Source organism: Sparus aurata, chromosome 5 (assembly GCF_900880675.1).
Source record: "Sparus aurata chromosome 5, fSpaAur1.1, whole genome shotgun sequence".
In the NCBI taxonomy this organism is placed as follows: domain Eukaryota; kingdom Metazoa; phylum Chordata; class Actinopteri; order Spariformes; family Sparidae; genus Sparus; species Sparus aurata.
This window is the reverse complement of record NC_044191.1, coordinates 20,817,992-20,845,690: the sequence shown is the minus strand read 5'-3', so window position 1 is coordinate 20,845,690 and position 27,699 is coordinate 20,817,992. Positions and strand designations below refer to the sequence as shown.

General features: G+C 41.8%; 1 protein-coding gene and 1 long non-coding RNA gene across 2 annotated transcripts in view; both read right to left on the bottom strand.

The window, feature by feature from the left end:
• kremen1 (kringle containing transmembrane protein 1) overlaps positions 1–27,699 on the bottom strand; it is a 92,774-nt gene that overhangs the window by 43,239 nt on the left and 21,836 nt on the right. The window lies entirely within an intron of this gene.
• Positions 9,575–10,419, bottom strand: LOC115582310 (uncharacterized). The gene is made up of 2 exons (XR_003984155.1): positions 10,313–10,419; positions 9,575–9,773 (listed from the first exon to the last, which is right to left on the bottom strand). It is a non-coding gene; the product is annotated as an uncharacterized LOC115582310 (long non-coding RNA).

Below are 27,699 nucleotides of genomic sequence, written 5' to 3'. Positions count from 1 at the left end.
TGCCTCAAAGAAAGGTGAAGCATGAAAAAAAGAAGGTCGCCCCTAAACACACCTGTTTTCGATCGTCCTGTTTGTGCTCAGGTTAGCTGGTATCTGAGGAATGTAAATTATATGTGGTTTGGTTTGTGCTGAAGCTCTGTCAGTGCTGTTGCAGGGGGATTGTGTGCAACCATTGCAGACCCCCCTGCTGCCCTCTTCTCTTTCTCTCAGAGAGCCTGTGTGATTACAGGGTCCAGGGAAGATGAGGGCTGACTTGGATAAATAAAGGTCTCTGGTCGAGGGGAGGGAGCGATGTGACCTGCCCTGCCGATGCAAAAAAACACAGATGCACCAGATCAAAAGCTCAGCTCCCCTTCCTGTTTACTTTTAACAGACATCATCATTGAGACAGAATGATGCCTCGTCTTATGTTAAAATGAATCACAACAAGACTCCAGGCAAGAGAAGCCGCGCTTTTGTGTAAGGCAGCAGAAAAGGATTTAAAGGACTTTAAAGGAGTTTTTTTTTTTTTTTTTTTGTTCAGTCTGGCGGGTATGAACATTGTCAGGTTGACTGCACACTCCTCATGTTCATGTGCAGCTCTTCATTCCTCACTTCGGTCACTGACGAGGGTGCAGATGTTAAAACCTTTGCCCAATATCCGACTTTCTCCTTGCAGAGTTTTCCATGCTTCTGTTTGGAAGAGGTGTATACAGTAAATTTCACGCTCCAGCTTTGATTAGTCATTTCCTGTTGTGGAGATGATGCCAAAACGTAATTTGCAGGAAAGAAATCAGTGGTATTTCATCTAGGAGGGATGAGAAATCCTCTCCTTTTGAGCCGGAATGGATAGTTCAAAGTGTTTGTTGTCTCAGTACAGCATTTCTACACACTACAAACTATGTTATGTTAAACATCTATTTAATTTAACAGAAAATTATAAAGTTAGTAGGAAACATGTCCTTCTTGTTCTTCTTGTCATCACAACTTGTTTGACTTTGTCTCTTCTAGTCCTTTTTCATTTCATCCTTGCGGTAACTGAGGCTTGGGGCTGCCGTAATGCTTATTTTCATTATTGATTATTTTGCTGATTATTTCTTCGATTAGTTGCTCAGTCTATAAAATATCAGAAAATACTGAAAAGTTATCTAAAGCCTACAACAAATCAAATGATCAAAATGGCTGCTGATTAAGCTGCAACAAACTACTTGATTACGTGCACATTCTAGCTTCTTATATTTTCTAAATATATTTTGGTGCTTTTCTTTTTTTTTAAGATAGTAAAGGATGAATCTTTGGGTTTAGGCCATTGTTGGACACAGGAGGTTTGATTTTTTTTACATTTTCGAGTGCAAAACATTAATATTCATGAAAATAAATGGAAAATGTATTGATAATGGAAATAATGGTAAGTTGATTCATTTTCTGTTGATCGCCTATCACAGGGCTCTTCAACATGTCTCAGGCCATGGACCCCTTTAGCTGACAGAGACGGCGCAGGGACCCCCTACTACACGTATTGTATAGATTCTGTTGCATATTAACCTGAGTCTACAACAGTAGCCTATAATGTCATATATAAACACATCAGCAGCTGATGTAGCAATGCAAATGTTAGGCACATTATAACCTCAGTGTCTGCAATTTTCTCTGCAATCTGCAATTTTTGCTGATAATATGTTGGATTCACATTAAAGCAGCTTTATGTAGAAATCTGCATTTTGTGCGATTTGGTGCAACACTACTGTCATGAATACAAATCCCAGGTCTGTAACAGTTTGTGGGATGTAATGTAGGTGCTCACTATCAAAATTCATTATGTCATAACAATGCTATGTGTTTAAAACTTGTAAGTAAACTTGGATGTAACGCTGTGATCCTACCCTCCCACATAAGATACAATTACATTGTACCATTAAAAATGATTTTAAAGATGTTATTTTAAAGTGAAAAAGTTACATAATGTTGCTTTTTATGCATGTTTTCGTCAACATCTCAGTTGTTTCATGTCTGTGCGAAATGACAATCCTGGCAAAAAGAAAACTCACTCAGCCTCTCAATAATATTCTCTCAAATCCTTGAGTCCGAGTGTCATGTCAGCCTTGGAATCCTGAGCTTTTCAGGCACGCTTTAAAGGCCCTTTTCAGAAATGGAACAACATGGTTACTTGAAATTGGGCTTAAGTTGATCAAATGTCTGAGAGAGGCTTAGAGCCATGTGTTGTGATTAAATGTAACTAAAGCCGATCAATGGCAGATTTCATTCACTCTTCTGACATCAGGGGTAGACATTAAAAGAACAGTGAATATTTATACTGAATAATGAGGTTTAACCAACTTTTACATCTTGCATGCTGTGGCGGATGAACAGACCTGATGTGTGGTGCTCAAACACGTTCCCATCTGCATCCAATGAATCTCCAGCGTGCTCATTTGGGGAGCGTGTCAAACACATCAAACACATTTGTTTTGTCTATCTTTGTAAAACACAGATGGCAGCATTTGCCTGTTCCTCCAGCATTCCTTGGCATGTTTAGAATTACTGACGCTTTCAATCCATGTACATTGTGAAGAAAAATCTCCTTTGCGTCAACACACGTTGCCTAAATCCATCTTTACACAGAGCCACCTTTGCCTGTTGTTGTCTTCCGAACAATCTGTGATCATTATCACATTAAGCGACTTTCATTTTAATTTGGGTTATAGCCTAACATGTTAAAATCCTTCTATTTAATGATCTTGTCTGATTGACCTGGTCACAGCATGATCAGACACATTTCCACTATATCAAATCACAAAAGGTTGTCAGATACACCGCAACAGAGTGCACTTCCAAGGACACAATAACAACAGCACAATAGGCTGCTGCAGAGGGGACCACAGTGCTCAACATTCAGACCCCTTTTAACCAGCCACGTCTCTAGTTCCTGATCTTGATTATGAAAGCGATCCTTTTTCACTGTGGTTTGTGAGGCTGTGGGAAGAGCAATAGTACTGGGAACCAGATGGCTCCGGTAAAAGACAAGGGGCATCCCACCGGCCTCCCTGGGAAGGGGATCCATTTCGAGGCATCTATTGAGGGCTAGCAGATTCTGTTTCACGGCATCGGCCGAGTGTGACCACCCTTACGGTTGGCGTTGGTCATGGGCTGGTGCCATGTAGGCTGCTGCAGACCCAACCCTTCTTGTGTTCACCTCGGGGAGCTGTATTCACCTTCGATGCAGGACAGACAACTAAACCAGGGGCCTCCTGGCGACTTGGGTTTCAGCCCTTTTCAGTTAAAGCCTCTTTCAAAGGGCCTTGCATTGCGATGGGATATCACTGGCTCCACAGGGACAATGGTTATTTGTGAAAACGGTTGACTGAGATGTTCCTGTGCATTTGTAAAGTAGGGTCCACGAACTGTTAAAGCTCAGTTAACTATCACTGTGCTATCGCAGCTCCAGTTAATGGATGTTTATTTCCATATTCCTTCAAAAACAACCACACTGAAGCATGTCGTGCAACCCATGTTCTGCACTCTCTGGTCCACTGTCATGGCTTCTTAGCTCTGCCCACTATTGGCTTTGTTCCTTTGTTTGCTGTCCACTTAGCTACGTCTGCTCCCTTCACTTGTCCAAATGTTTGCTCTGTCCACTTAGCCATGTCCACTTGCTTGGCCTTGTCGAATCAGTGCTGTAGGTGGGCGTTTCCAGCAAAGAGTAAAGGCGACAATTTGCCTCTTTGGCCACAAACTGCTGCAGCTGGACACTAACCAGACCCTGGGGCTGAGCAGCTAAATTACTCTCCATTTATTTAAAGTGGTTGCCATTACTCTACCGCAGCAGAGCACAGACCTCAGTGGCCCTGGCCCAACCATAACTGCTGTATAAAAAGAACTAGGTTCGCTGGACAGGTCATGTCTCACACAGTAGCAATTCAATATCCTCCCGTTATGTTCTTGGTTACGCTTTTCAAAACTCAGAATTGCATGTGACACCACAAAAATACATGGTTGCTTTGAAACTCAGCCTGTGGAGATTTTTTGTAAAAACACCCAACCAATCACTGGCGAGATGTTTGGAATATGGTACATGTTTGAATCAAAGAAAGAATAACAGCTAATTTACCTTAATCATACTATGTCAAAAGCTTTATTAATAGTACGTTCAAAAAGAGAAATACGGAGACAGGAAGCCCGAATGGTTTTGGGCTTGTACCAAAACAAATCAAACCACAGTCTAATCGTTTTTTCCTGTTCCCGTTGAAACGTTAAACAAAAGACCGGCCAATGAGCGCTATTAGGGAACGGCCGAGCTGCACTCCCTTTTATCAGCAGGCTCTGAGATGATAACACTTTGATTTGACGTCTGTGTATAAATCCAGCTTTGAGGCAGAAAGCTAGATTTTATGTAATGTTTTCACGCACCAGCCACTTCCTCCCCGGGGCCTTAAAACCTCCTCTAAAATTCCATTCTCTGTGAATTAAATTGGGTTTTGATAATGAAAACAATTGTTTGTTTGAAAGTTAATAGAATTCTTAGAGGAACATAAGGCTCTATGGTATTTCATTACTGTTCTCTGACTATTTGATTTACCCCCTCGCCCTGGAGTGTGTTCCAGCTGATGGGCTCTGACTGCTGCAGAGAGCACCAGCAAAGCCGAGAGAGAATGTCACTCGGCATTGACTGGAGTGGGTCTCCTCATGCATACGCAAATGTCAAGGTACACGAAGAGGCCAGGGTACACAGCTCATGGATGATAGTATTAAGATGTGCAAAAGAGGGAAAGGAAAGAGGGGGAGAATTGGTTACAAGAGAAGGAGGAGGAAAAGTTTGAGATAAGTCGAGATGAAGAGTTGAGAGAGAAAAAGTAAAGATGTTTCTTAACAGAGTTTCATCCAAACACTACATGTTGCGGCTCATTCAGAAAAATACTCTGCTCTTGACTGACCTTTGAGCAACAAAACCTCACAAACCGCTACTCTAGCCACATGTGTGCACTCTCCCACCTAAACATTGTTTATCTCTTTCAAGCCTGACAGTTGTGTACAGCCGGCAGCAGCTTGACAGCTTAATTTCATGTTGTCTCACAGGACCGCCTCCATGGATCAGGGACCAAAGTGACACAGTCAACCTCACTCCACTTTGTTTGAGGACGCGTCTGTCTCTTGCTGCTCTATGCTTTACATGACTATCGCATCCGTCATGCCTTGTCACCCCTGAGAGAGGCTATCCGTGCACCACCAATCACCATCACAGATCCTGAAGCTGGAACTGGCCAGGCTGCTTTGCATGCTGGGTCACCTGATCAACCGCCTGGACAGGTGGTGATTTGCACAAGGTGAGAGAAAAATGAATGAGGCAACAGACGCTCAAAAAGAGAAATGGGGAGAGCAGGGAATGACATGGAGAGAGGTACTTGAACAAATAAGTCTTTGAACACGACAGGACGCGAATCACAGTGGCACGATAATAAGCATGATTGTGTTTATAATAACTAGGTCTGTTTCTCCGTCTTAGTGGTTGGTGGTTTTATGGGCAGTCCAATCCCTTGGCATGGAAGAACAAGGGCGTTGCCCGCAACTTGACCTTCAGAGGGCACCACCCAGAGGTCAGCAGGAAGTAAATGGGCAGCTGGTTGACACAGACGCACACATTTCTGACCCAGAGGTCTTTTTTATTCCCCTTCTTCTGTTACCAACTCTGAGCCAGATACAACGTACTTTCGGCCAAGCAAATGAGGGAATTCTTCAGAACTTCGGCCTGCCTTCACAAGTCATGGCATGCTGAGTACCATGCAAAAAGGAAAATGCTCTATTTTCTTTCATTTCAAACTTTCTACTCTCTTTGTCTGGCTCTATAATGAGTGCAGCTCTGCCTGTCACCTCTTCTTCCACTGCTAGGTAGCATCTGCTACAGTCTCTGGAGCACCAGATGAGGAGGTTTCTTTAATGAGCTATGGCTTAGTTTTAAAGCTGCCTTGTTGTCAGCAAAGTAACACACAAATGTACAACTTTATTGTGTGATTGGTAAGAGGAGCCTCTTCCTTGCCTGTTTACACTCCTGCATGAGAACCCAGAACCATATTTTTCTTCTGGTGGGAGATTTTATGTGTTATTTCCAGGGCAGCTAGAATATAAAATAAAATAAAAAAAATAATAAAGATGATCTTGAGGTGAGCAAAGACCAAAGAAGCATTTTAGCATCTCTCCACCATAACTCAACAACCCGTTCTGTTGTCGGTCACTTCACAGTTACAGTGTCAGTTGAAGTCGATATGCATAGTTGGTTTTTGTTGCTGTGTTTTGTTGTCTTGGTAAACGTAACCTCATGGGGCATTCCACCGAACATTCATGAGGGCTCCATATGGGCTGGTGTGGAGCTGATTACGCATGGACGCAACACAAAGAGGAGACAGACTGGCTGGGTTTACTGTGAAAACAAGCAGGACATACTGACTGAACCTGCGCATAAAGTTTTGTAGAGTGTACGAAAAGTTTTAGGGAGACTAGCCCCATTTGTCAACTTGCTCATGATTCAAATGAGTGATGAGAAAATAGGCCATAAAAGCAACCATGTGTCCCCGGTAGATTGTTCTGTCCTGTGATTGATGCCAACACTTTTGCATGCCCTTGAGTGAAAGGCAGGCGACTCGCCTTATCCTTAAAGTTAGAAAAGAGAACAACAGACCAATGATTCCCCTACCCTGAGTGTAATATCCCCGCCCTAACATTTTTAGTGTGATGTTTGACAGTTTACATTAAAACAGTCAACATTTTCAGTGGAATTCAAATAAAGATGCGATGGCAGACAGTTGCCTGTCTAAACATCAGGTTGAAACAGAACAACATAAGCGTTCATTTGGAGTTGTGTTTAATGCCACCTCACAAATGTGAGTCAAACTTGTCATTTTGCTCTTGATTGGTCTCCACCAACTCGTGAGAGAAATTTCGAGCTCTTTAGCATCTAACTGCTGTCTTCAGCGGCTGGTCGCTTACTTGGTCTGCTTTTTGGCACTAAGCAGGTCGCAAGCAGTTCTTTTTTTCAGAGCTTTTTGTTGTAAACAGCTGCTGCAGGCCAAACGACGCTGATGGGACACTGAGAGTGAACAGAACTAGCTGGGGAACATAAAAACCAAAACAATGGGCTGAAAGATGCTAAAATGATGCATACTGTAGAGCTGAGGCGTCTGATCATTCTAAGTGACTTAAATACTTCAACATGAGAACAACTTAATTTTACTATGGATTAATGTTTAATCTAGCACATGATTTTTTTTTTCTAAGGAGAAATGTTTTGATAAAATTAAGAATGTCCAATAAGGCTTTTATATGTTTGTATGTTTAAATATGTCTTTTTTGTTCTTTCCTTGTTATTTTCACTCAAAAAAGGGGATTCTCATCCACCCGATTAATGTGCACTTTTTTACTCAATGTGAAAATCAAATTAAAAACTTGAACACTCAATCTATTTTAAGAACCGAAGTTAACCTACATTACAAAATATCTTCTGTTCTTAATGAGACCTATTATGCTTTTTCGTTTTGTTTTCTTCCATTTGCTTCACTGTTTTAAATCATAAAGGATAAAAAAGTCTGCACCAGGAGAAAACACTGCAACTGTAACCCCTCAGCAGTAGTCCTGCCTTTAATTCTGTGACTTTGTGACATCATAATATGTCACACATTTGCTGCTAGTCATGGTCATTAGAATTAATTTCGCATGGCTGCTCTGTTGTTGTTAGCGGGGCTGGCTCAGGTGTGTGTGAGCTGACCAATCAGAGCAGACTGGATATTTGGGAGGGGGTCTTTAAGAGCCTGGAGCTAAAACAGAGTGTCTCAGACAGAGGGTGGTGCAGCACTGGACAGTGTGACAAACCAGTGTGTTTTCTGAGCATTAAAGCATGTAACCATATTCAGGTAGAACAGAAAATAAAGCAATGAACCTGAAAATGAGGATATTAAGTTTCCATAAACTCAGAAACTCCCACTGGTGTCTAAACACAGTCACATCTTTAATCATAAATGGCTACTTAGACACACACAGTACTGTTAGCTACTCCAGTCTACCACAGTGGTTTGTGTGAACTTGTGTCTGCAGCACAGAAGCTCTCCATCTATGAACCGGAAAAGCAGGGGGGGAGGACACCGCACAGCCCACATCTGAGATCCAGACCCATGCATCCTCTTCCCATAATGCCCTCTGACACTCCCCACACTGAGCTCAGAGGGTTTACCCACACACCAAAAGCCCTTATGCTAAACTCTTTAAGAACCCGCCGTCCCTCCTCAAACCGGCGCTCCATTACGATCCCCTCTGCCGACACCAGCTCGTGTTTCTTCAGATCCTGGCTGAAGATGGCCTGTTATTATCTTCCAAGGCAGACAATTCAGAGTATCTCTCTCTCTCTTTCTCTCTCAACCACACACACACACACACACACACACACACACACACACAGACACACAAAGATCTCTCTGTCTCAGGGGTTACAAAGGTTGATGGAGGCCATTCATAAACTGCACTGTATGGACTGCGTTTGAAAGTGGATTAATTCTAGACAGATATGGTGATTGGCTGGATGAGAGAGAGTTGTGGATTGGGCAAAGACAGATATCGTTTTTTTTCTGTGTATGTGTCTGTGGTTTTATGTGTGTGAGTGTGTGTGTGTGTGTGTGTGTGTGTGTGTGTGTGTGTGTGTGTGTGTGTGTGTATGGGGGGGGGGTGTAAATGGATGGAGGGGCATCAGATAGAGGATGTGAGACCTCTTGGTTTGACACTTGACTTGGCCCCTTTAAAATCAGGAACAGGAACGCTGGAGGTTTATAGAGGCTCAGGAAAGCCACAGCTGCTTTGCATTTAAACTGGACTCAAACACACGCATGTAGTGTTGAAATCATTGGCTGTTTAACTGAATGGTCGAGTGGTAGGAAATTAATGATCAATCTTAAAAGGGAGGCCGTCGAACATGTTGTTTCCAACTTGCTAAATGTGAACATCTGATTCTTTCTCTGTTTTTTTAAATCATTTTACATTTAACATCTTTGAGTTTTCTACTGTTGGTCGGTGATAACAAGTGATCTGAGGATGTCACCCTGGGCTCTGGCCAGCACTGATGGTCATTTTTCACTTTTTAGGACATTATTTAGACTTATTACAAAAGAATCAACATTGAAACTCAGACATGTAGTCCATAAAGTGTTATTAACATCCTGCTGATGAAGCTGGTCATGTAGTATGACCAAAGGCTACAGAAGACCCTCTAAAGGGTATCTATAGGCGGCACCATCATCATCAGAGTAACTGCTAACTTCTGCTAATTGTGGCTGCTGATGCTAATTAGCTCAGTTAGCTGTGCAATTTGCATTCCCATTAGTTGACTCTCCTTGGACTATTTGTACAAATTGCTTCTTAAAGTAAACCTATGAACAATGGATTACAGTAAAAATAATTGCAGCCTTATACAAAGAAGCATGTCAAATATTAAAAAGTTTCTGGCCACCTCGAGACTGACAGTGCACACACAAACACAAACACACAGTCAATGCAAACATCTGGAAACACACTGCAGACTCCCATCAATCCCACTTCAACCTGGTGAACAAAGAAGCTGCACGACTGTTACCAGCTTTAATAACTACAATCCAAACTTTTGTGCGAGCTACTGTTCAGGAGTCCGTGCAGTGTTTCAAACCGCGCTTTCGGCCACCTCGCCTTTCCCACTGCGCCACACAGAGACGCCCAGTTCCGTCTGCGGCCGAGTGCATCATGCCCCGCTGGACAGCGATCAGACAGGGGGCAGGAAACAGAGCAGGCTGCCAGATGAAACAGAGGGTTGCCAGTTTATGCAGCAGCTTATATGCATGTTAGGCTACAAAGAGGAATCACAACACATGCTGTCATTCATCCCCCCATCGCTCTGTTTGGTGCCTACAATGCTTTTAGGGAAGAAGGAGGAGTGCCTGTGTTGAATGAGAGTAAAAAGCCTAAGGAACTCCAATCTGGTCTGGAAATATTCAAGGTGATTCACCTGCAGCAAGTTACTAGATTATAGACCTCGCTGCACAGAAATCAGCCTTTGCGAATCTTCCCAGTGTGGCCTTAGAAGTTACGTCATGCATGTCTAGTTAAGTCAAGACTTGGCAGAGACTGCGGATGAAAAGAAAGGTCTTATGCCTACATTGATCAGCCAAAGATTCAGTTGGTCGAGCGTATTAACCTGATGTTTTCTTCATTGGGCTGTATTTCTGACAACTCTTTCTTGTGTGATCATGTAATGAGAGTGAATCACATACTGCCAAAATGTCACAGCAGGTCCCTTTCAAGCCTCAGCTCAACACAAATCTAAACAAACCTTTAGAAGTCAAAGAAAGTCCAGTGATAGACAGGCCGCGATGCCACTTGTTTCACGTCGCTCTTGTTGGAGCTCTCGCTGTTATTCACGGCTGGGAAAAGTGTGATCAGACATACTGGTTGTTGCCGTGTGAACCTTTAAATCAAAGCATTCCCCTCTTACTATCCCCTGTCACAGGTTGCATTCGACAATGAACAGTGAGCAGTTATTTTCCCTTTTTCGGATTCTTTCATTTGAATGATTACAACAGGCCTGAACGGGTAAATCCATTCACAATTTTACAAGAAAACTGCAAAAGCAAGAGAGAGATTAAAGATTTACTCCTGCACTATGGAACAATAACTTTTTGGTGGAGAGAAGATTGATATCACTCTCACATTTCTCCACTGATTATGAAGCTTAGCTTAGCGTAGCACAAAGAAACAAATGAAAACAGCTAAGCTGACTCGATCCGAAAGTAATGAAATCCACTTAGCAACAACCCTTAAAGCTCACTACATTATGTCTAATTTGTCTAATCTGTAAAAAACAGAATGTACAAAAAACATGTCACAGTTTAACAGGGTTTATGTATCAGACTATTTCGGCCTACAGGACAGAGCTATGGCTAGCTCTTTTCCAGTCTTTGTGATGAGCTAACCAGCTGTTGGTTGGTGCTTCATATTTAGCTGACATCTGTGAGACTGGTAACAATCTTCTCATCTAACTCTCAGCAGGAATAGCAAATAAGCACATTTCCCAAAATGACAAACTATTCCTTTAACCATCCCCTGACCCAGGCAGGGAACCACTAGGATAGATTATAGGTTATCCTTGCGTGTACTAACAGGAAAACAGCTTGCTCACCCTGCCGCTGAACTTACAAAGGATCACTTTGAAGGTGAGTCACATTAACACTGTAACAGGAACATGTAAAAGCCACCTCAACCTTCATTTGAATAAGGTGAAGAATAATTTACATAAACAGAAAAATACACATGTGAGTCTACGATGCACTGTCCCCCATCATCAAGCGGCCGGTGAGGCCGCTCATGGACACCAGAAACATCAAGAACAAAATAATTCCACACTTATTAACCAGCTCGAGCTTGTTCGCGACATCAACACCATCAGCTGCATCATTACCGGCTTACAGAGTAGCTCAATTACGCTTCATCTTGACAGCCCTGACAGGATTCGGCTTCCACTTGTGTGTACATTTGTGTGAAGGACCTGAGCAGCTGCCAAGTGAGCAACGACGAAACAGAATGTGGGAGTCTAGATGGGTCTCTTTATAAAAAGCCTCTGTGCTCAGGTGGAGGAGACATCACATACATTAATGTTAAGGGCCTGTGGTGAATTGACACTGTACGCTCTGAGTATAAAGTGCGCTGGATGGGCCCATTCTCACATTATGGGCTGTATAGAGGCACTTAGCTGCTCCTGCAACACATGTCATCTCCCACATTTTGCTGCGTCTCTGTTTGTGTGCACGCATGTATCGCTGAGCGCACGATTGTCCCTCAGCACAAGATTAAAAACACTTTTGCTGTTAATACACCTCTGCTTGATGCACTGCTGCAGCCTAGGAGGACGGTGAAAGCACTCCGGCATAATTGTTTTGGACACGCTGTCGCAGAGGCAACAGCCACCGGCACTCCACAAAGTTCTAAAGGTGCACTTTGCAACATTTTTTAGCAGTGTGCATGTATTAAAGGAGCAATATGTAGTTTTGGGGAAGAAATTTTAATTACAAGAGAAAAGAGTTTCAATGACAAACTTAATAAACAAACTGTTTGTTTTCATGACTGAATGAACTGAATAAACAAACTGACCTCCAAGGACAACACAGTTTCATCCTGTTTTACTTTGTTTATATGTGGCGGACCCTGCGACCTTCCTGTCTTCAAACAGTTTTCTTGGGCCCTTATTTTCCTCGAAGTACAGCTCGTTTACTCACTTCTGGAAAAGACACATATTTCTGAGTTTGTATTACCATGTTAACATTGTAAATATTGAATTTCTTCTCCAAAACTACATAGTGTCCCTTTAATCACTTTTCTATTGGTCATGGGTGAGCGGATTGTTTGGTGATGTGAAGTTATTTTGGGTCAGGTTGGATTTTCTGCGACAGTCCAAAACACGGGGCACTGTCTCCGCTCCGCTAAAGGAGAGCAACAGTAGCTAGCGTTAGTTTAGAAATGGAGCCTGCTAACATAAACAAATGACCGGCTTCAAACACACCACAGAGTTCAGTAAGTTTGACGGAGTTTTTCAAAGGTGCATTATGTGGTTTTGGAGAAGAAGCGTTAATCAGTAGAGAAAGAACTGATTTTAAACTTAATTTAAAACTTTTATTATGCCTAAACAAACTAAATAAACAGTTAGTTTAGTTAGTTTAGAAACAAGTTTTGGTTATTTCCTTGTTAACATTATATAGTAAATATTGAAATTCTGAGCTTGAGTTTCTTCTCCAAAACTACACACTGCCCCTTTAATAAACTGCTGTTTGACCTGGTTTTAGCAGATTAAGGTAAATTCTGCTTTGTGTACCTGCCTAGATTTTTATTTTTTTTTTTAACTTCACAGACATTTAAAGTAGCACTCTTATAACATCCACATCGAGCACTTCAGTGCAGTGTGGCAGATATTTCGGTGTGTCAACTTGTCCTCGACCTGCCTCACACATTGCCCCCCGGAGGTTCTCGCGTGTTGCGTCACTCATAAACTTAATCTCCTGTGATTGGATTTCTCTGGAAATAACTACGTAACTCTTTGATTCTGAGGGCATGACGCCGACATTTAGCACACCAATTTTCTGGCATGGACTGCTGATAAACATTTTGCAAATAATCTGTGGTTGTAAGAAGAAAAGAAAAGAAAAGAAAAAAACAACATCCGAACCAACAGCTGTGCCTTTACTGGTTACTTCAGGGTGGATTTAATCTTTAGTTGTCCGAACAGTAAGGGAGCATCAAACAGTCCCTCTCTCTGCGTTCGCACCGAGGAACCGGCTTGTTGAAGGCGCATGAAATGATTGTTTTCCTGTGCCGTGAATGTGGCACAGCTGACTTCAACTAAACATAAACTTGGCCTTTCTTCTCCCCAGTGTTATGAGGGGGAATACCATTGCTTTAAATACTTTGTTAATACATAGGTACACATGGGAGTACTTACGCACTAGCCCAGATGGTGGACCCTCTAATTTGAAATCCAAAGGGTATAATTAAGAGACAAAAAAATTAAAAAGGAAAGCATGGGGATTTGCTGCTTCGACATGAAACGCGGCGCAAATTACAGCAAGGAGCAGCTCGGTCAGTGCGGTCGTCATTATTAGACGTACACATTAGGAGAAAATACTCTCCGGGAAGGCAGCTCTAACTTTGAAGTCCTGCATACAGACGCGAGCGTGTCCCCGCGTATTAGTCTGAACTTGATGGCGAATTAAGCGGATGATATCAGATGACCGCGTGGAGGGGTTTCCAATTCAATTTCGGGGGGGGGGCTCAGTTAAAGACATAATATCCAGCAACGAAGCGCAGACTAAGAGGAAGAAGAAAAAAAAACATATGATGATGATGGAGATTAAAACCATAACGAAGACAGTGTGGCCGATCAGATTACAGCATCGGATGCAGAACAGGTAAACACGTCAGGCTTTAGAGGCGCAGGATGTGCCGGGAGGCGAGTGCGTAAAATGTTGCTGGCTTTGGTTACGAACTCGCCGTTTTCCTGATTAAATCAAAACGCAGCGTTCGGAACGACACAACGAGGATTTACTGATTATCTCTGTGTCTTTGCTGAACGTGTACAGAGCCTTATCTGTGAGGAGTTTGACTCTGCAGGTCCGAGGACACCTTTGGATACGGTTTGAAGCACGAGTGTTTACACTCCAACAGTGAAACTGCACTCTCATCAGATTAGTCAGTGCATTAAAAAAAAAAAAAAAACTAAGACGAAGAAGAAGATGACAGAAATCAGATAACAACAGAGACATTTCCTTTTTTGTTTGTGCGCCGTCTGTAAACATCCAAGTTCCCGGCTGGGAAACAGCACCGTAGTGGGACTCGGACCAAGGCGATGAACTATGAATGAAGTTAAATGCGACTGCAATGTTCGACACAAAACAGGAACACAAACGCTATAACGTTTAAACATTGGACGTTACGGTTTGTGTTGTGTTGTGCTGTGTGTGTGCGTGTGTTATGAAAACAGCTTGTCCCGTGCGCAAAAGAGCCACTTTGGAGACGCCGCCGCCGACGACGACGCAGATAATCATCGAGAAGACGTCCCAGGGAAATGAAGGCGAGCAGAAAAAAGTTTTGACTTACCGGTGTCGAAATGATTTAAAGCCGCAGAAGACATTACCCCGGCGAGGAGAAGTGCGGAGGTGACTGTCCAGGAATCCATGGTGCGATTAAAGAGTGTGTGGAGCGGCTCTCAGGTGAAGCGAAGGGCAGCCTGGCGGACAGATGCGCATGCAGACCGGCGGGCTGCTGGACTCGCTGACTGTCCGGGTCCGCGCACGAGTCGCCGTTAAAAAGTCCCTGAACTTCAAGGCAGGTCTCACAGCTACTACTACACTGACACCACACAGACGGGAACAGATAGTAGAAAGCAGGGATCCTATTTCCAACCCATGTGACAGGAAATAGGGGCAATAGATTCAACCTGCAGCGCTGGGGAAGCAGCAGCGGAGAGAAAAGAGGAGGAGGAAGGGTGGAGGAGGAGGAGGATGGGTGGGTGGCGGTGTTGGGATAGGAAGGGTGGTGCAAAGAGCAGGTTTGTAAGTGTATACTGATTTTCCCATTCTGTAAACTGGGTTTAAAGCAGATTCCTAATAATCCGACGTTGAGTATTGTATTACAGCAAAACTGAAAAAAAAAAAAAAAGACTATTCCAGAGAGTAAAAAGTCACAGGTCCCTGTATTAATATCATATACATGAGGTGAGATCAGAACCGTCATACAGCAGGATAGTTCACCGTGAACATACTGGGTGGTGCAAGAGACGCACGATGAGTCCCATCTGGAACATTATGGAGTGTTTGTCTCGGTTTTTTTTATGTTGGGGTCTAAATCTAATTAGGATTCCATTACGTTTGGGGACCTCTGGGCTATACTCAGTACAAAAGTCAGTCTCAGCTGTACATCATCTTAATGGCTACAGTAAAAAATAAATAAATAAATAAAATGAAATAATAATAATAATAATAATAACAATAAACTGGAGGGAGTGAATGAGAAGGATTTTCCCCTGATTATGGCAGAGCAGTGGTCAAATGCAGGTTTTGAACAAAGGAGATTAATTAAAATGTGACTGAGGCCAGGGAAGTGACTTAACGCACGGAGTATTTATTGGAGAACAAATACAAGTATTGTTCCAGATGCTGCAGTTGGGATCAAAGAAACTTGTGATAGCAGAAAAAAAAAAAATGTGTCTGCCTATTTGCCAACATTTAAAGGTGCACTACGCAGTTGTGGGTGAGGCAACTTAATTAGCAGAGAAAGATCTTCAGTGCCTTTTTTTTTTTTTTTTTGAATGCCATAACAAACCAAATAAACAAACTGTTTTGTTTATATTTGGTGGACCCTACCAACTTTCTTCAATCACTGTTCCAGGGATCTTCTTTTCCTCTGAGAACAGCTTGTTTATTCAGCTTTGGAAAAAATAAATATCTATGAGTTTGTATTATTACCTCATCGGTATTGTAAATATGAAGCTTTTATTTCCTCTCCAAAAAATACATAGTGTTTCTTTAATAGATAAAAGTAAGACCTTCGGTGCGGACGACTGGAAGTCCCCGGGTGAAATTTGGGGAATCTATCTAGAAAAACTTCCCTCTTGGGGTGAGATAGTTAGTTGTTTATGTCCACAGTGCTTTATGTGGGTTGTTGTTTTTAAAATGCTGCAATGTTTCCTTTTTCTAAACTGAGGGCCATATGAGCAGATTCAGTCCATCACTTTAAAGCTGATAAGTTTGTATAAATGTTTACCCCGAAGGAAATTCAGCACCTGAAAAAGTCTTAATTATACCCGTTGTTTGACTTTCCCTTCACATGTTTCCACTGAAGCTTTTCTCATCTCACTCCCCGGTTAGTAACAGGTGCACTGTCACCATAAGTGCCGCGCACCTCTTTGCAATTTTTCAGACTGACAGCCTCAGCTTCAGTGTGAAACAGCTCCCTCGTGTGTTTCTCTGCGAGCATCGAGCGACAATGTGAGGAGGTGTCCAAAGCCAAAAGCAGTCAGTCAGCCTAAAAATAGAAAATCTAGTATGATCTCAGCCCTCTTGACGAAAAAAGGCCCAACATTTATTTTGCCAAAACCGACGGGGTTGAGACGAGGTGCACAGGGAAAGTAATCTAGCATGACGTGTGCCCTTTTGAGAAATGTAACTGTGCGGCCTTCAGATGCCGGCTGGTAAAAACTGCACTTATATTACAGTGAAAGGCTGAAACTGTTCGAGGGAAAGAGAGATTTATTATGATGTAGGCAAGCTGACAGTTTGTTATGAGCGAACCTTTTCTGAAACTGCATGGCAGCTGGTTTTTTGCAGTCTAAATGCACATTAGTGGTGGAAAATAGGTGATTAAATTTACTCCAAAGCTGTACTTTAGTACAGTTTTGAGGTATTTTTACCCTTTATTACTTTACTTTCATTTTATGCTACTTTCCAGGTATTCTCTTTTACCTTTCACATTAAAATATTGTGCTTTAAACTCTAATATATGCATTTTGCAGCTGTAGTCACTTTGCAACTTAATATTTCACATACAAAACATAATGAAATGTATTAGATCACCTACTTATCGGCGTATGAAGTGGTTTAAATGAGCTCAAGTTTGATTAGCTGCAGCCTTAAAATGTTTGTCACACATGTATGCAGCCATATATTATAGTACTTTTAATAATCTAATATATGGTAATCTACTGCAAAAACTCACAGGAGCCATACTTTACTGTAGATACTTAAAGTACATCTGGCTGATGACATGTGAGGGGATGCGACAAACAATTGTTTTCAATATAAATGAATTAATCTAACAATCATACTCTTGTTTATGTTTCCAAAGGTGATTCCGATGTTTCCTTTTGTCTTGTTTTGTCTGAGCAACAATCTAAAAAAACCCAGACAGATTCAGTTTACTATCATAGAAGAGTAAAGAAACCAGAAAATATGAACTTCTGAGACACCGGAACCAGCAAGGTTTTGCCTAAAATGACGTCGAATATGAGATGTTTTCAATCAGTGCTCTCATCAAAACAAAACAAAATTATATGCTGCTCTGATCCAAAACCGTTTACTGACAGGAGGAGAGCTCAGAGAGTACTTTTAATTTTTGGGATTAAAACTTTGATTTATCTTCACTCCTGTTTATCAACCTGACTGCAGCAGTGATCCGCAGAGGTGACCTCCACTGTCCAATGTTGAGGTAATTCCTCTACTGGATATTTTGTTCCATCACTGTATCATATACATTGTTTTCATCATTTAGTATGTGACATGTTATGAGTGTGTGATCTTACACAGCAGTCTCAGTGCCCTCAGGCTGAATATAAACGACTGTGTCCATATGCAACTCAACCAGAATGGACTCCTGTCATTACCTCCCATCTCCCTTGCTATCAGTCGGTGATGCTGTTCAGTTATGGTAGCAAGGCTCCCTTTGTCTTCTGTGCATGTGTGTGTGCGTGATCACATGTTGGGCTTGTCTGTACATGCTGCCTGGCCGCATTCCTCGTGGTCTGCTGGAGTTACAGTAATTCTTTTTTCTCTCTTCAGATAAAACTTGGCCCGTCCACACATGACATTTACACATTATTTGTTTGGCATTTTGCCTTTTAAGCACTTCTGCTGTTTTATTTTTGTTTGTCTTTTAAATGTGTCCAGAGCTTCAGATAACGAGTGTCCAAAGTTCCTCGCTGTGTGCTTTTTTAGCATGGGAGTCCACACTGAGCGCCGAGCCCTTCACTCTTCGCCGGTGTATCCTGCCTGCTGAGTTATACGAGGCGGAGGCTGGAGGTCATAGCAAGAATAATCCACTGAGATGTATTAGAAAGTACTCTGGCATCCCTGACCTGCCTGCCAATGGGAAGTTATGCATAGCTGAATTAGAAGTTGGCCCAGATGCTTTGAATTCACAAATCCAGGAGCCAAGACTATGTCATGTCCTTGTTTCCTCTCGGGTAAACATGAAGGCCTGGCCCTGAATCTTAATGCCACATTTCTCTCCTTTGTGGTCAAAACTATTTCTACCTTCTATGCTTTTCTTCTTGGCATCCGGGGGGATCTTTGGTTGCATTGTACCTGAGGCTCTCAAATCTTTTAAGTGTGGCATGAAAAAATGTTATTTTGATATGTAATTTTGTTCCATCAGAGAGAGAGACAGATAAACCACAAAATGTAAGGGTTCACCAAGATTAAAAAAAAAGAAAAATGAAACTAAATAAAGGCATAAATTCTCTTTTATCAAACCATGCAGACAGATTTGGTGTTCATTAATCCAGGTTTTGAGTCTTTGACATTCCTGCCACACCAGACAACACAAAGGATGTGCCACTTTTCCTTGTTAGAGAATCGTATAGTGAATAGTTGAAAAAAATAAGCAACTGAACTCTAGGAAACAATGACTGGCTTTTTTTTTTTTCTTCTTTTCACTTTATTTTACCAGTTAGTCCCTTTGACCTGGTCAAGGTAAAAGCCAGACAAAATCACAATGAAGTAATCACAACGGGACAGAAGAACAGGTTTTCAAGGTGATTGCAGATTTCAGCCAAATGCACACACCTCCCCTCCAATGGCCACTCAAAACAGAAAATGCCCACAAAATGCCCTTTCCAGAGTCAGTGTTTGGTTTGTCCCTTGAAGGCTACTGTAGAAAAGTGGTGGTTCAATATGGCAGACTTGCTTCCTCTGTCGATTAAAAAAATGGCATTAAGATGAGAAAACACAACAGTTCTTCACAGTTTCAGGTGATTATATGCTAGTGACAATGAAATTATGCATTTTACATTTCATTTCTGTCCCTACATCCTACACACTGGACCTTTAAGAGGATCCCAGTCCACTGGATTGTGGATTATCCGGAGAAATCTGGATATTTTTTTTCAAGAATCAATTTGACATCATGCAATGGGAATCTAAACAGCACTGATTGGAGAATATGTTCCAAACCGGTCCTTTAAAATGAGTGGCGTACACACCTCGCTTCTTAGGTTAAATTTAGGGGATTTACGGAAGTCTGTCTGGCAGCCTGTTGGCAGCAACGTGACAAGAAGAAAGATTCAGGTTCTGTCTCCCTCTTTGACATCAACCCGTGAGTCACCGTTTGCTGTCGGGATCGTTCTCCTCAGTGCCAGAAATAATCTCTGCCATCGCTTGGCTCATTACATTAATTAAAACCAAAACAAGCTTGACGCACAACTTCTTCTGTCTACTCCTATGGGGGACACAGTGAGTCAATGCGATTACTCAACGAAAAGCATCTGGTCGTTGTCTGAAGTCTGTGCGAGCCGGCCTACAACCCCCACACGGCCACATCAGTGTCTATATGATCCACATCATTAGTGGTTGCACACAAAACACAACACACATTATGGTGTCACTCTCTGACCCCAGCAAAGCTCTGCTGAAGTAGGCTCCCCTTGACAAATGACCGCCTCTGGCCCTATCTGTTCCAGTAACAACCCCCCAACCGACATCTTCTCTCAACTCCTGTCCTCACATACATTCTCTCTCTCTCTCTCTCTCTCTCTCTCACACACACACACACACACACACACACACACACACACACACACACACACACCTGTACGGGCCCCTGAGCTCACCCGTGTTCAAAGCCAAGATAAAAGCTAACGTTTACACTCAGCCACCTGCATGTAACCAGCAGCCACTGGAACGCCACAGCCCCTCCTCCTCCGCCTCCCTCCGCTGACACACACAGGCATCATCCATCTTGCCGAGCCTCCCAGGTCTCTAATTAGGCTCCGGGTGGGTGACACCCCCTGGAATGTTTATTGTAACATCGCTCGACTTTATGTCCTTGAAAATGAAGACCACGAGAGAAGGAGAAACAATAGAAGACAGACAGACAAACAGAGAAAGGGTGAGAGAAGGAGGGAGCAAGATATGTATCAGGATTAAATGACTGTAAATAGTTGCATTACAACTTAGGTGTCATTGCTATGTTTTCTCCATCTTTTCTGCTACGTTATACTTCCAGGTATAAGTAGTAAGTAGAGCATTTTAAAAATAATTGATTTCAGCAACAATCGAATAAAAAAACAAAAAACAAAAATGGATTCCGATAATCAGAAAAATGCTGAATATCAGAACTGATAACCATGTAAGCCACCGACCTATCGTATACAGTATATACATACATGTAAATATGTGTTATAAACAGAAAATTACATTTGATACTATATTACATTTAAGGCTAAAAATACTATTTATACAGGTGTTTTTTACCTTTAAGTAATACTTTCACATGATATGTTTACCTTTATTCAAGTAATACATTTGACTACTTTGTACAATGCTGTTTATATGCTGGTGAAACTGAAAGTGAGCACATCAGTCTATGACAAGCCATCAATGCCCGGTGCACACACCTATTGTAAGTACGTTCAAAGGTCAACATTGACCCTAGAAAACCCTGTAAACTGTGAGCAATGTTTTCAACAGACATTTGGGTAGTAAATGTGTTAAACCCCCTTCTGGCTCACCTGGGGATTTGTTCGAAACTTGTCTGACCGCCTGACTGTTTCTTTTTTAGCAATGTCATCGTGCTCTGAGCTGTTAGCGGTTAACAGGGTTCCAACACACTGTAAAAGCACTGAGAGTTTTTATAATGGCTTTACAGAAGCTCATAGACAACAACTTAAACGGAAAAAGACTTCAGTGTGTGAACTCTTCTCAACGTATTGCAATGAAACACACAGGCAGAAAGCAGAACGTAGCCTGTTTATTAATGTCAAGTCAAATTTCATTCTACTTATTTATGTCTATTTTGAGACACTTTCAAATTCACCTTCCCCTAAAATTCGTAATTCTAGGTTAACCTGTTAAGAACAATCTTATGATTAAATTGGCCAAAATGATAAAAAACATAAAAAATAAGATTCAACTTAACATTTCATTTAAGTGCAGATGAGCCAGTAACAGAGAAATACAGAAATGTAATCAACTCAACTTGCATTATCCCTCAAGATGACAGCCTGCGTGGGTTGTTGTGATGACTTTGCATCGGTTGTTTGTCAGGTTTGAGCAGAAGGGAAAAAGAGAAGTAAACACAAGATGGGAATGATCAACCCAGTAGCCGTCTTTTAACCACAGTGGATGCCAGGCCGTCATGTTTTGCTACTCGTCCATCTGTCTCAAAGGGCCCAGTTAAACCAGAGCCTGGTCCCTGCATAAGTGATCATTCCATTTTTGGGAAAACATATAAAAGTGACTGATTTATTGGATGACGCCGTAACTTTTACTTGAAATAGGGTGGCAGCAGCAAAAATAAGAAGCAAGCTTGTCTTTACAAAAATATACAAAAAAAATGGTTACTACTTAAGTATTTTGAACAGAAAAGTCCCTAATGTCGAGTATGGCAGATGAATGACACCTATCCTGGACCTTGCCCGCCCAAAAAAGCCAATCGCGTTCTTTATCAGGGCTGAACCAAGAAAGATATCAGCCAATCGTTGTTGCATTGACTGTTGAGATTCCTAACAATTTCAACTGATTTGGTGCAGCTGAAGGTGGACGGAAGAGGAGGATGTCATGACAATGCATAGGATTACCAAGAAAGGTGAGGTTATTCAATCAGTAGACGTTAAACTCACGAGCTCTTGTAGAATGAGCTGATAGCGTCACGTTGCAGCACTCTGGATTGAGCTGCCAAAGAAGCTGGTGTCGTGAAACTTGAGGATAACCGTCATCTTACTTTGGAGCAAAGCTACCAAATTTTTAAGCTGTTGCTGCTGAAAGAGAAGTTCTGGCTCCCTACCCAGTCATTTAGATAGGGGCCTGGTCTTGTTAGCCTGAAATAACTGCCTGGGAAAGTTGCCAAGATGACTGCCAAGTGGCAAGATTTGCTGAAAAGGAATTTTGGTTTAATTGATTTATTGGGCACTTGGGGACAATGGAACAAGCTGTCAACACAACAACATATTATCAAAAAAATTATATAGTTGATGTTGCAAATGTGTTTTCAAACAGTTGCTATTTACTAGTAGACAGAGAGCAACACTAGCATTCATTTGGACTCATCTGGATATTTCTAGCCACATACCACTGACATTGTAATGCTACAAAGCTGGTTGAAAATCAGCAAAGTTTCACATGAACATGTAAATCTTCTGGAAGGACGACAGTGTTCCTGCTGAACATCATTCTTCATTGAATGGAGGACTGCGATCAATAGAATAGATCAGAACAACCCTTCCCATTTACCCTTTTACCGTCAACAAAGAAATAAGACATCACACAATCAAACATCACAAGTCAAAAATCGCATCAGGCTCACTCTCAAAAAGAGTTGTTGATGGCAAAAGGTCATCAACACTGTTCTACTTGAAGGACCATTTGGATCACAGAGGACCACAGTCATGGTACCAGAGCTCATAAGAGGCCTCCAAATAACAATACAAGTGTTCTGTATTGGGCTGGAATGACACTTGATGCAGATCTTAAATGTCGACTTTGGCACTGTTGTCCCCAGATTCTAGGAAACCTTGTTATGCTGAATGAGAACAAATACAATTATGGGAATGTTTTCTTTACATTTGTAAGTGGTGCATTTTGCTTCGTCGTCTGGGCCTGGTCTTCAAAGGACTGTAGAAAGTGGTCACCACGTTAAATCAATCCCAATACTCTTACTGCGCACAAACAACTCCAGGGGGTTTGAGCTTTGTGGGGTATATTGAGGCCAGACTTGTTTTTACACTGCACCTCTTTCTTTTTTTTCTCTTCCCCCCCCCCCATGTCAAACTCAACAACTTTGCAAACATCCTCTGATGGGTGTCTTTGTCATTTCCTCCCATTCAGGGAACCCAAAGTAAGAACCACAATCCGCCATATGCAAAGTGTAAACCACTGATGAAAAACACGCAAACTTTGGCATGGCTACAGTGTTTACAATGGCTGAACAACAAGAAGATGAAAAGCGTCCTGACGTCATATTCCATTTGGGCAGCCAAACATTTGGCGACCCAGTGGAAACAGAGACGCAGCCCTATAGAGTCAGATATACAGTGACACAAGCCATGTACCATGTTTCAGGCCACACGGAGCAGAAACAAATGTATGTTTGCAGGTTTACGGTTTCAAGCTATAAACTCCATTCCCCTGCGCAGTCACTGTTAATAAACCGTGTGGTGCTGATGTTTGGCATGTTTCTCCCACTACATATCAGTCCCAATTATGAAATGAAACTCGTCAAAGGAAACCGTGTCCTCCATGCAATATTCGAAACTGAAACTGAAGGGAAAGCACGTTTGGAAGATTTCAGTCGAGTTCAGAGAATTACATCGTGCCGCACAGTGAGACAATTCAAGGGAACTGCACCTGGAGATTACTGCTGGTTGTATGAAAATTGCATAAATAACCATTTGTTATATTCAGTGGAGGGCAGGGGAAAAAACAAAACAACCTCTCTACACTCGTATTTTGAGGGTAATTTATTTGCAAACAAATGAGAATAAACACACGTCTAACAAGGTTAAAAATAGATTTCTAGATTTAACTGAATTGTTAACACACAGCACACAAGCCCTGTTATATTCATCTTTTAATCTTTTAATCAATTTTATGTCAATTTTTCCTCAGTACTATCGGAGATGGTTTCACATAACAATGTTTTGCAAGGTATTGTATCACAGTCAGAAATTCATGTATCGTGACTAAACTGTTGCAGGTCTAACCATTTAGAAGCACAAAGAGGCCAACTAACTTTCCAGCATGTAGGACACTTTACCATGTTTTCTTGCACATTGGGACACTCAGAGGTCACTTTATCATGTAGAGGCGCCCAAAAGGGAACTTTAATGACTGAAAATCCTTATAACATCCTCACATTTGAAAGACTGGAACGAGTTGTATGTGTCTTAGCGAATATTTGACTGAAACAATAGCTACCCATAAATTGTCTGTTGATCTCATTGCCTTTTAGCACTGTTATTTACAGTTTTTAAAGCTGCATTCAGAAGAGGAAAGACTTTATAGGTGGATTGTCATTACTAAAAAAACTAAATACATGAACTGTCCTCCAAGGACAACACAATGTCATACTGTTTTACTTTGTTTATATCTGTAAAACCCTTCAAAGTAGCCCCCTCCTATCTTCAACAGCATTTCTGGGGATCTTATTCCCTTCTGAGGATTGCTTGTTTATTCAGTTATGGAAATACATCAAGTAAGTATGTGTGCATTTGTATTATGACCTTTTTTATATTGTAAATATTGCCTTTCTCAATTTTCTTTTCCAAAACTACAGAGTGCACCTTTAATTAATGAGTTGAAAAAAATGTAAAAGCTGAGCATGGGCAAAGAAAAAAGGCTTTTTAAATACCTCCACGGTGTATTGTATTGTTTTCATGGACAGCCACTGTTTTCACTGCACTCGACATTGATGTATGTATAGCATGGTGCCTGTATAACCATCGTCAAAAACACTAACCACAAACTGCTCTGAGGAACAGAAGTGAAACAAAGAGGAACTCCCCTTCCCTCACATACATACGAAAAACAAGAAGTGCACCTGATGATGCTTTGGCTGCTGTGTCTTCTCAATTAGCATGAGGCTGAGATGGGACGGGGGACATGAATACTTATGAGCTCTCTGACCTTGTTGGTTCAGAAAGAGACAACAAATGATGAAACAAAGTGCTGAAAGACCATGGGAGAAAAACGAAGGACCCTCAATGGCCCCCTGATATGAATCACACATTCAGAAGCAGATATATGCACCGAGACACGCGGAGAAGAACACTCAGAGATACCACAAGCAAGTGTGTCTAGGCAGTAAACAATACCTGCCCCTAGGGCCTAAGAATGTGGGCTAACTAGATACAAAAAGTGCAGAAGTCTTGAAAGTCAGCAGATGACTGCATAAACAGAGTTTGTCATCTCATGCACTCACATTAAAATCAATAGGATATAAATGGAGCAGACAAACATCCTGCTTTCACCATATAAAACGATCCCACAGAAGCACTGCATGTTGCAAACACTGAATATTAAGAAGCTTCTTAATTAAGGCTCTAATGTCAGAAAATACTAAAAAGATGAGACTGAGGCAAGCCTGGGCTCGCACCAGCTGATACGGTTTCATTTGAGAGATACATACACTGTATGTGTGTGGTGTCTGTGTACTACTACTGACAGGGCTTCAAACTGTACACACACCCACACACAGAAAGACACACACAAACAAATCCTTAGATGAAACTCCACGTACACAGAGCAGGGATTTAATTCCGTCTTTATCATATCTGTGCATCGGACAAGTTCCATGGTGCGCGATAAAGAGAAAAAAGGGGGGAAAACACAAGCCAGGCGTGGAGGAATATGTGCCTTTTGAAGTTGTCTTTCTTCTTGGAACTAGCTTTGGCGTAGCGTGGCTAGTTAAGCAGATCATTAAGTGTAATGGTTGGGGAGGATTGCAAAGCTTTATCGCTGATGGCAAGAACAAAGTTCTTGATGATCTGGGGGATTCTGGAGCTGGATTTGATGGGAATTCCCATGCCTGCTGGAACAGTTTAGTTGTGCTAACAGACAGGTGCTATCATAAATCTAGAGTCAAGGAATTACAGCTTTACATACTGAAATCTAAGGTATATGGGGATAAAGTTATCTTTTGACAGATTATATCTAGTGATTGAAGATTCTCCCTCAGACAGAGCCCTTTGTTGTTAGTGTCTGCCAGCGACACGTCACAATAAATGACTGACTAAAAGAAAAGCAGTTTGCGTTATGGAAAAGGAACCTAAATGCAAGAGATGCCAAATCCTAAAAGATCTACTGGTGTTTGCCGACTCTACTGAGTAAATAAAAGACCACACAACAATAAAACATGTGGCTGTTAAATGGGATCTGACTGAAGCAGATGAAACCAAATCAAAAGCGTTGCAGTATGGGGTCAAATTTGACTAGTGAAGCAGGGTCGCAGGAATTTTTCTGCAAGGACTGAACTTCTTCAAAGGGGAAACAAACAAGCAGGACAGAGCACAACTTCATCTTGGCTTTCTGCAAAGAAAGTTCAATGATGCACATCTTTATTCATGAGAACGGTTGATCCGCGCATAAAGGATTTTGAAAATGGTTTGTATTCTTTTCAGTTGAGAAATCAGAGGGGAATGTTGTTTGAGGATTATCACCACTAAAATGATTTCCTCAGGATGAGAATGAGCTTTGAAAATATTTCCCCTCTGGGCAAATAAGAGGCAAGCGCTAACAATTCTTTATTTATTTTCTCCTGTCACTGCTCTTTTGTCAGTGCCCTCCACTGCTTTGCATTTGAATCACTCCAAATCGGGGAATCGCTTCCACCCAGTTCTCGTGTTTATGAAAACACAAGTTTCCAAGAGTCTGCAATGAATTTATATTTGGTACAAGCTGCGTAGTGTATCTCACTCCCCTGGCAATGTGCCCCTCCACAAGCTTTCCATGGAGGTTTGTCCCCCTCGGTTTCCACGGTGCCGACTGATTGATTCGCTCTTTAATGGCTTCCTGTGTTGGGCATGGTCTAGGACGAACATCTGTAAGGGTGGATTGGGCATGCCGGGTCTGTTTTGCTCTGCTACGCTCATCTGTGGTGTCGTAAAGTGAGGTATCTGCCTTTTCTGTGGCCTGGGAGAATGACGTGCTCCGGTATAAAAAGAACTGACTCCAATGAAAAACGAGCCCTGGGTCCTAACGGCCACTGAGTGGATTACATTGCCTCAGGGGATGAAGCTCAGCCTGTGATGTTGATAACTGAGAAGGTGGAACACTAGTAGCTGGCCCGAGAGTGATAAAGTTCTACTGAGCGTTAATGTCAGGAGCAGTTTGTGTTTGAGTCCTCACAGAAGCTGAGGTTCAACCTTGGTCCAAGTCTCGTGGAAATCTCTTCTATAGTTTTTGTGTAACCCTGCCGAAAATCAAACCAACCAACCAAGAAATGGACATAGGTGAAAATATAACCTTCCTGGCAGAGGTTATAAAATGTAATATTTATTAAAGGGGAATGAAAAAGTACAACAAGCCAAGGTTAGCTGAAAAATACAATCAGGAAGTTTGACAATGACTGAGAAAATCAATTGATAAAATGTGTAACACATAAAGTTATATTAGAGTAACGCAGGTGATGTGAAATTAGAATATCTTACATAGAATTGTCTCACATTTCTCTTCCTTTAAAAACGTTTTC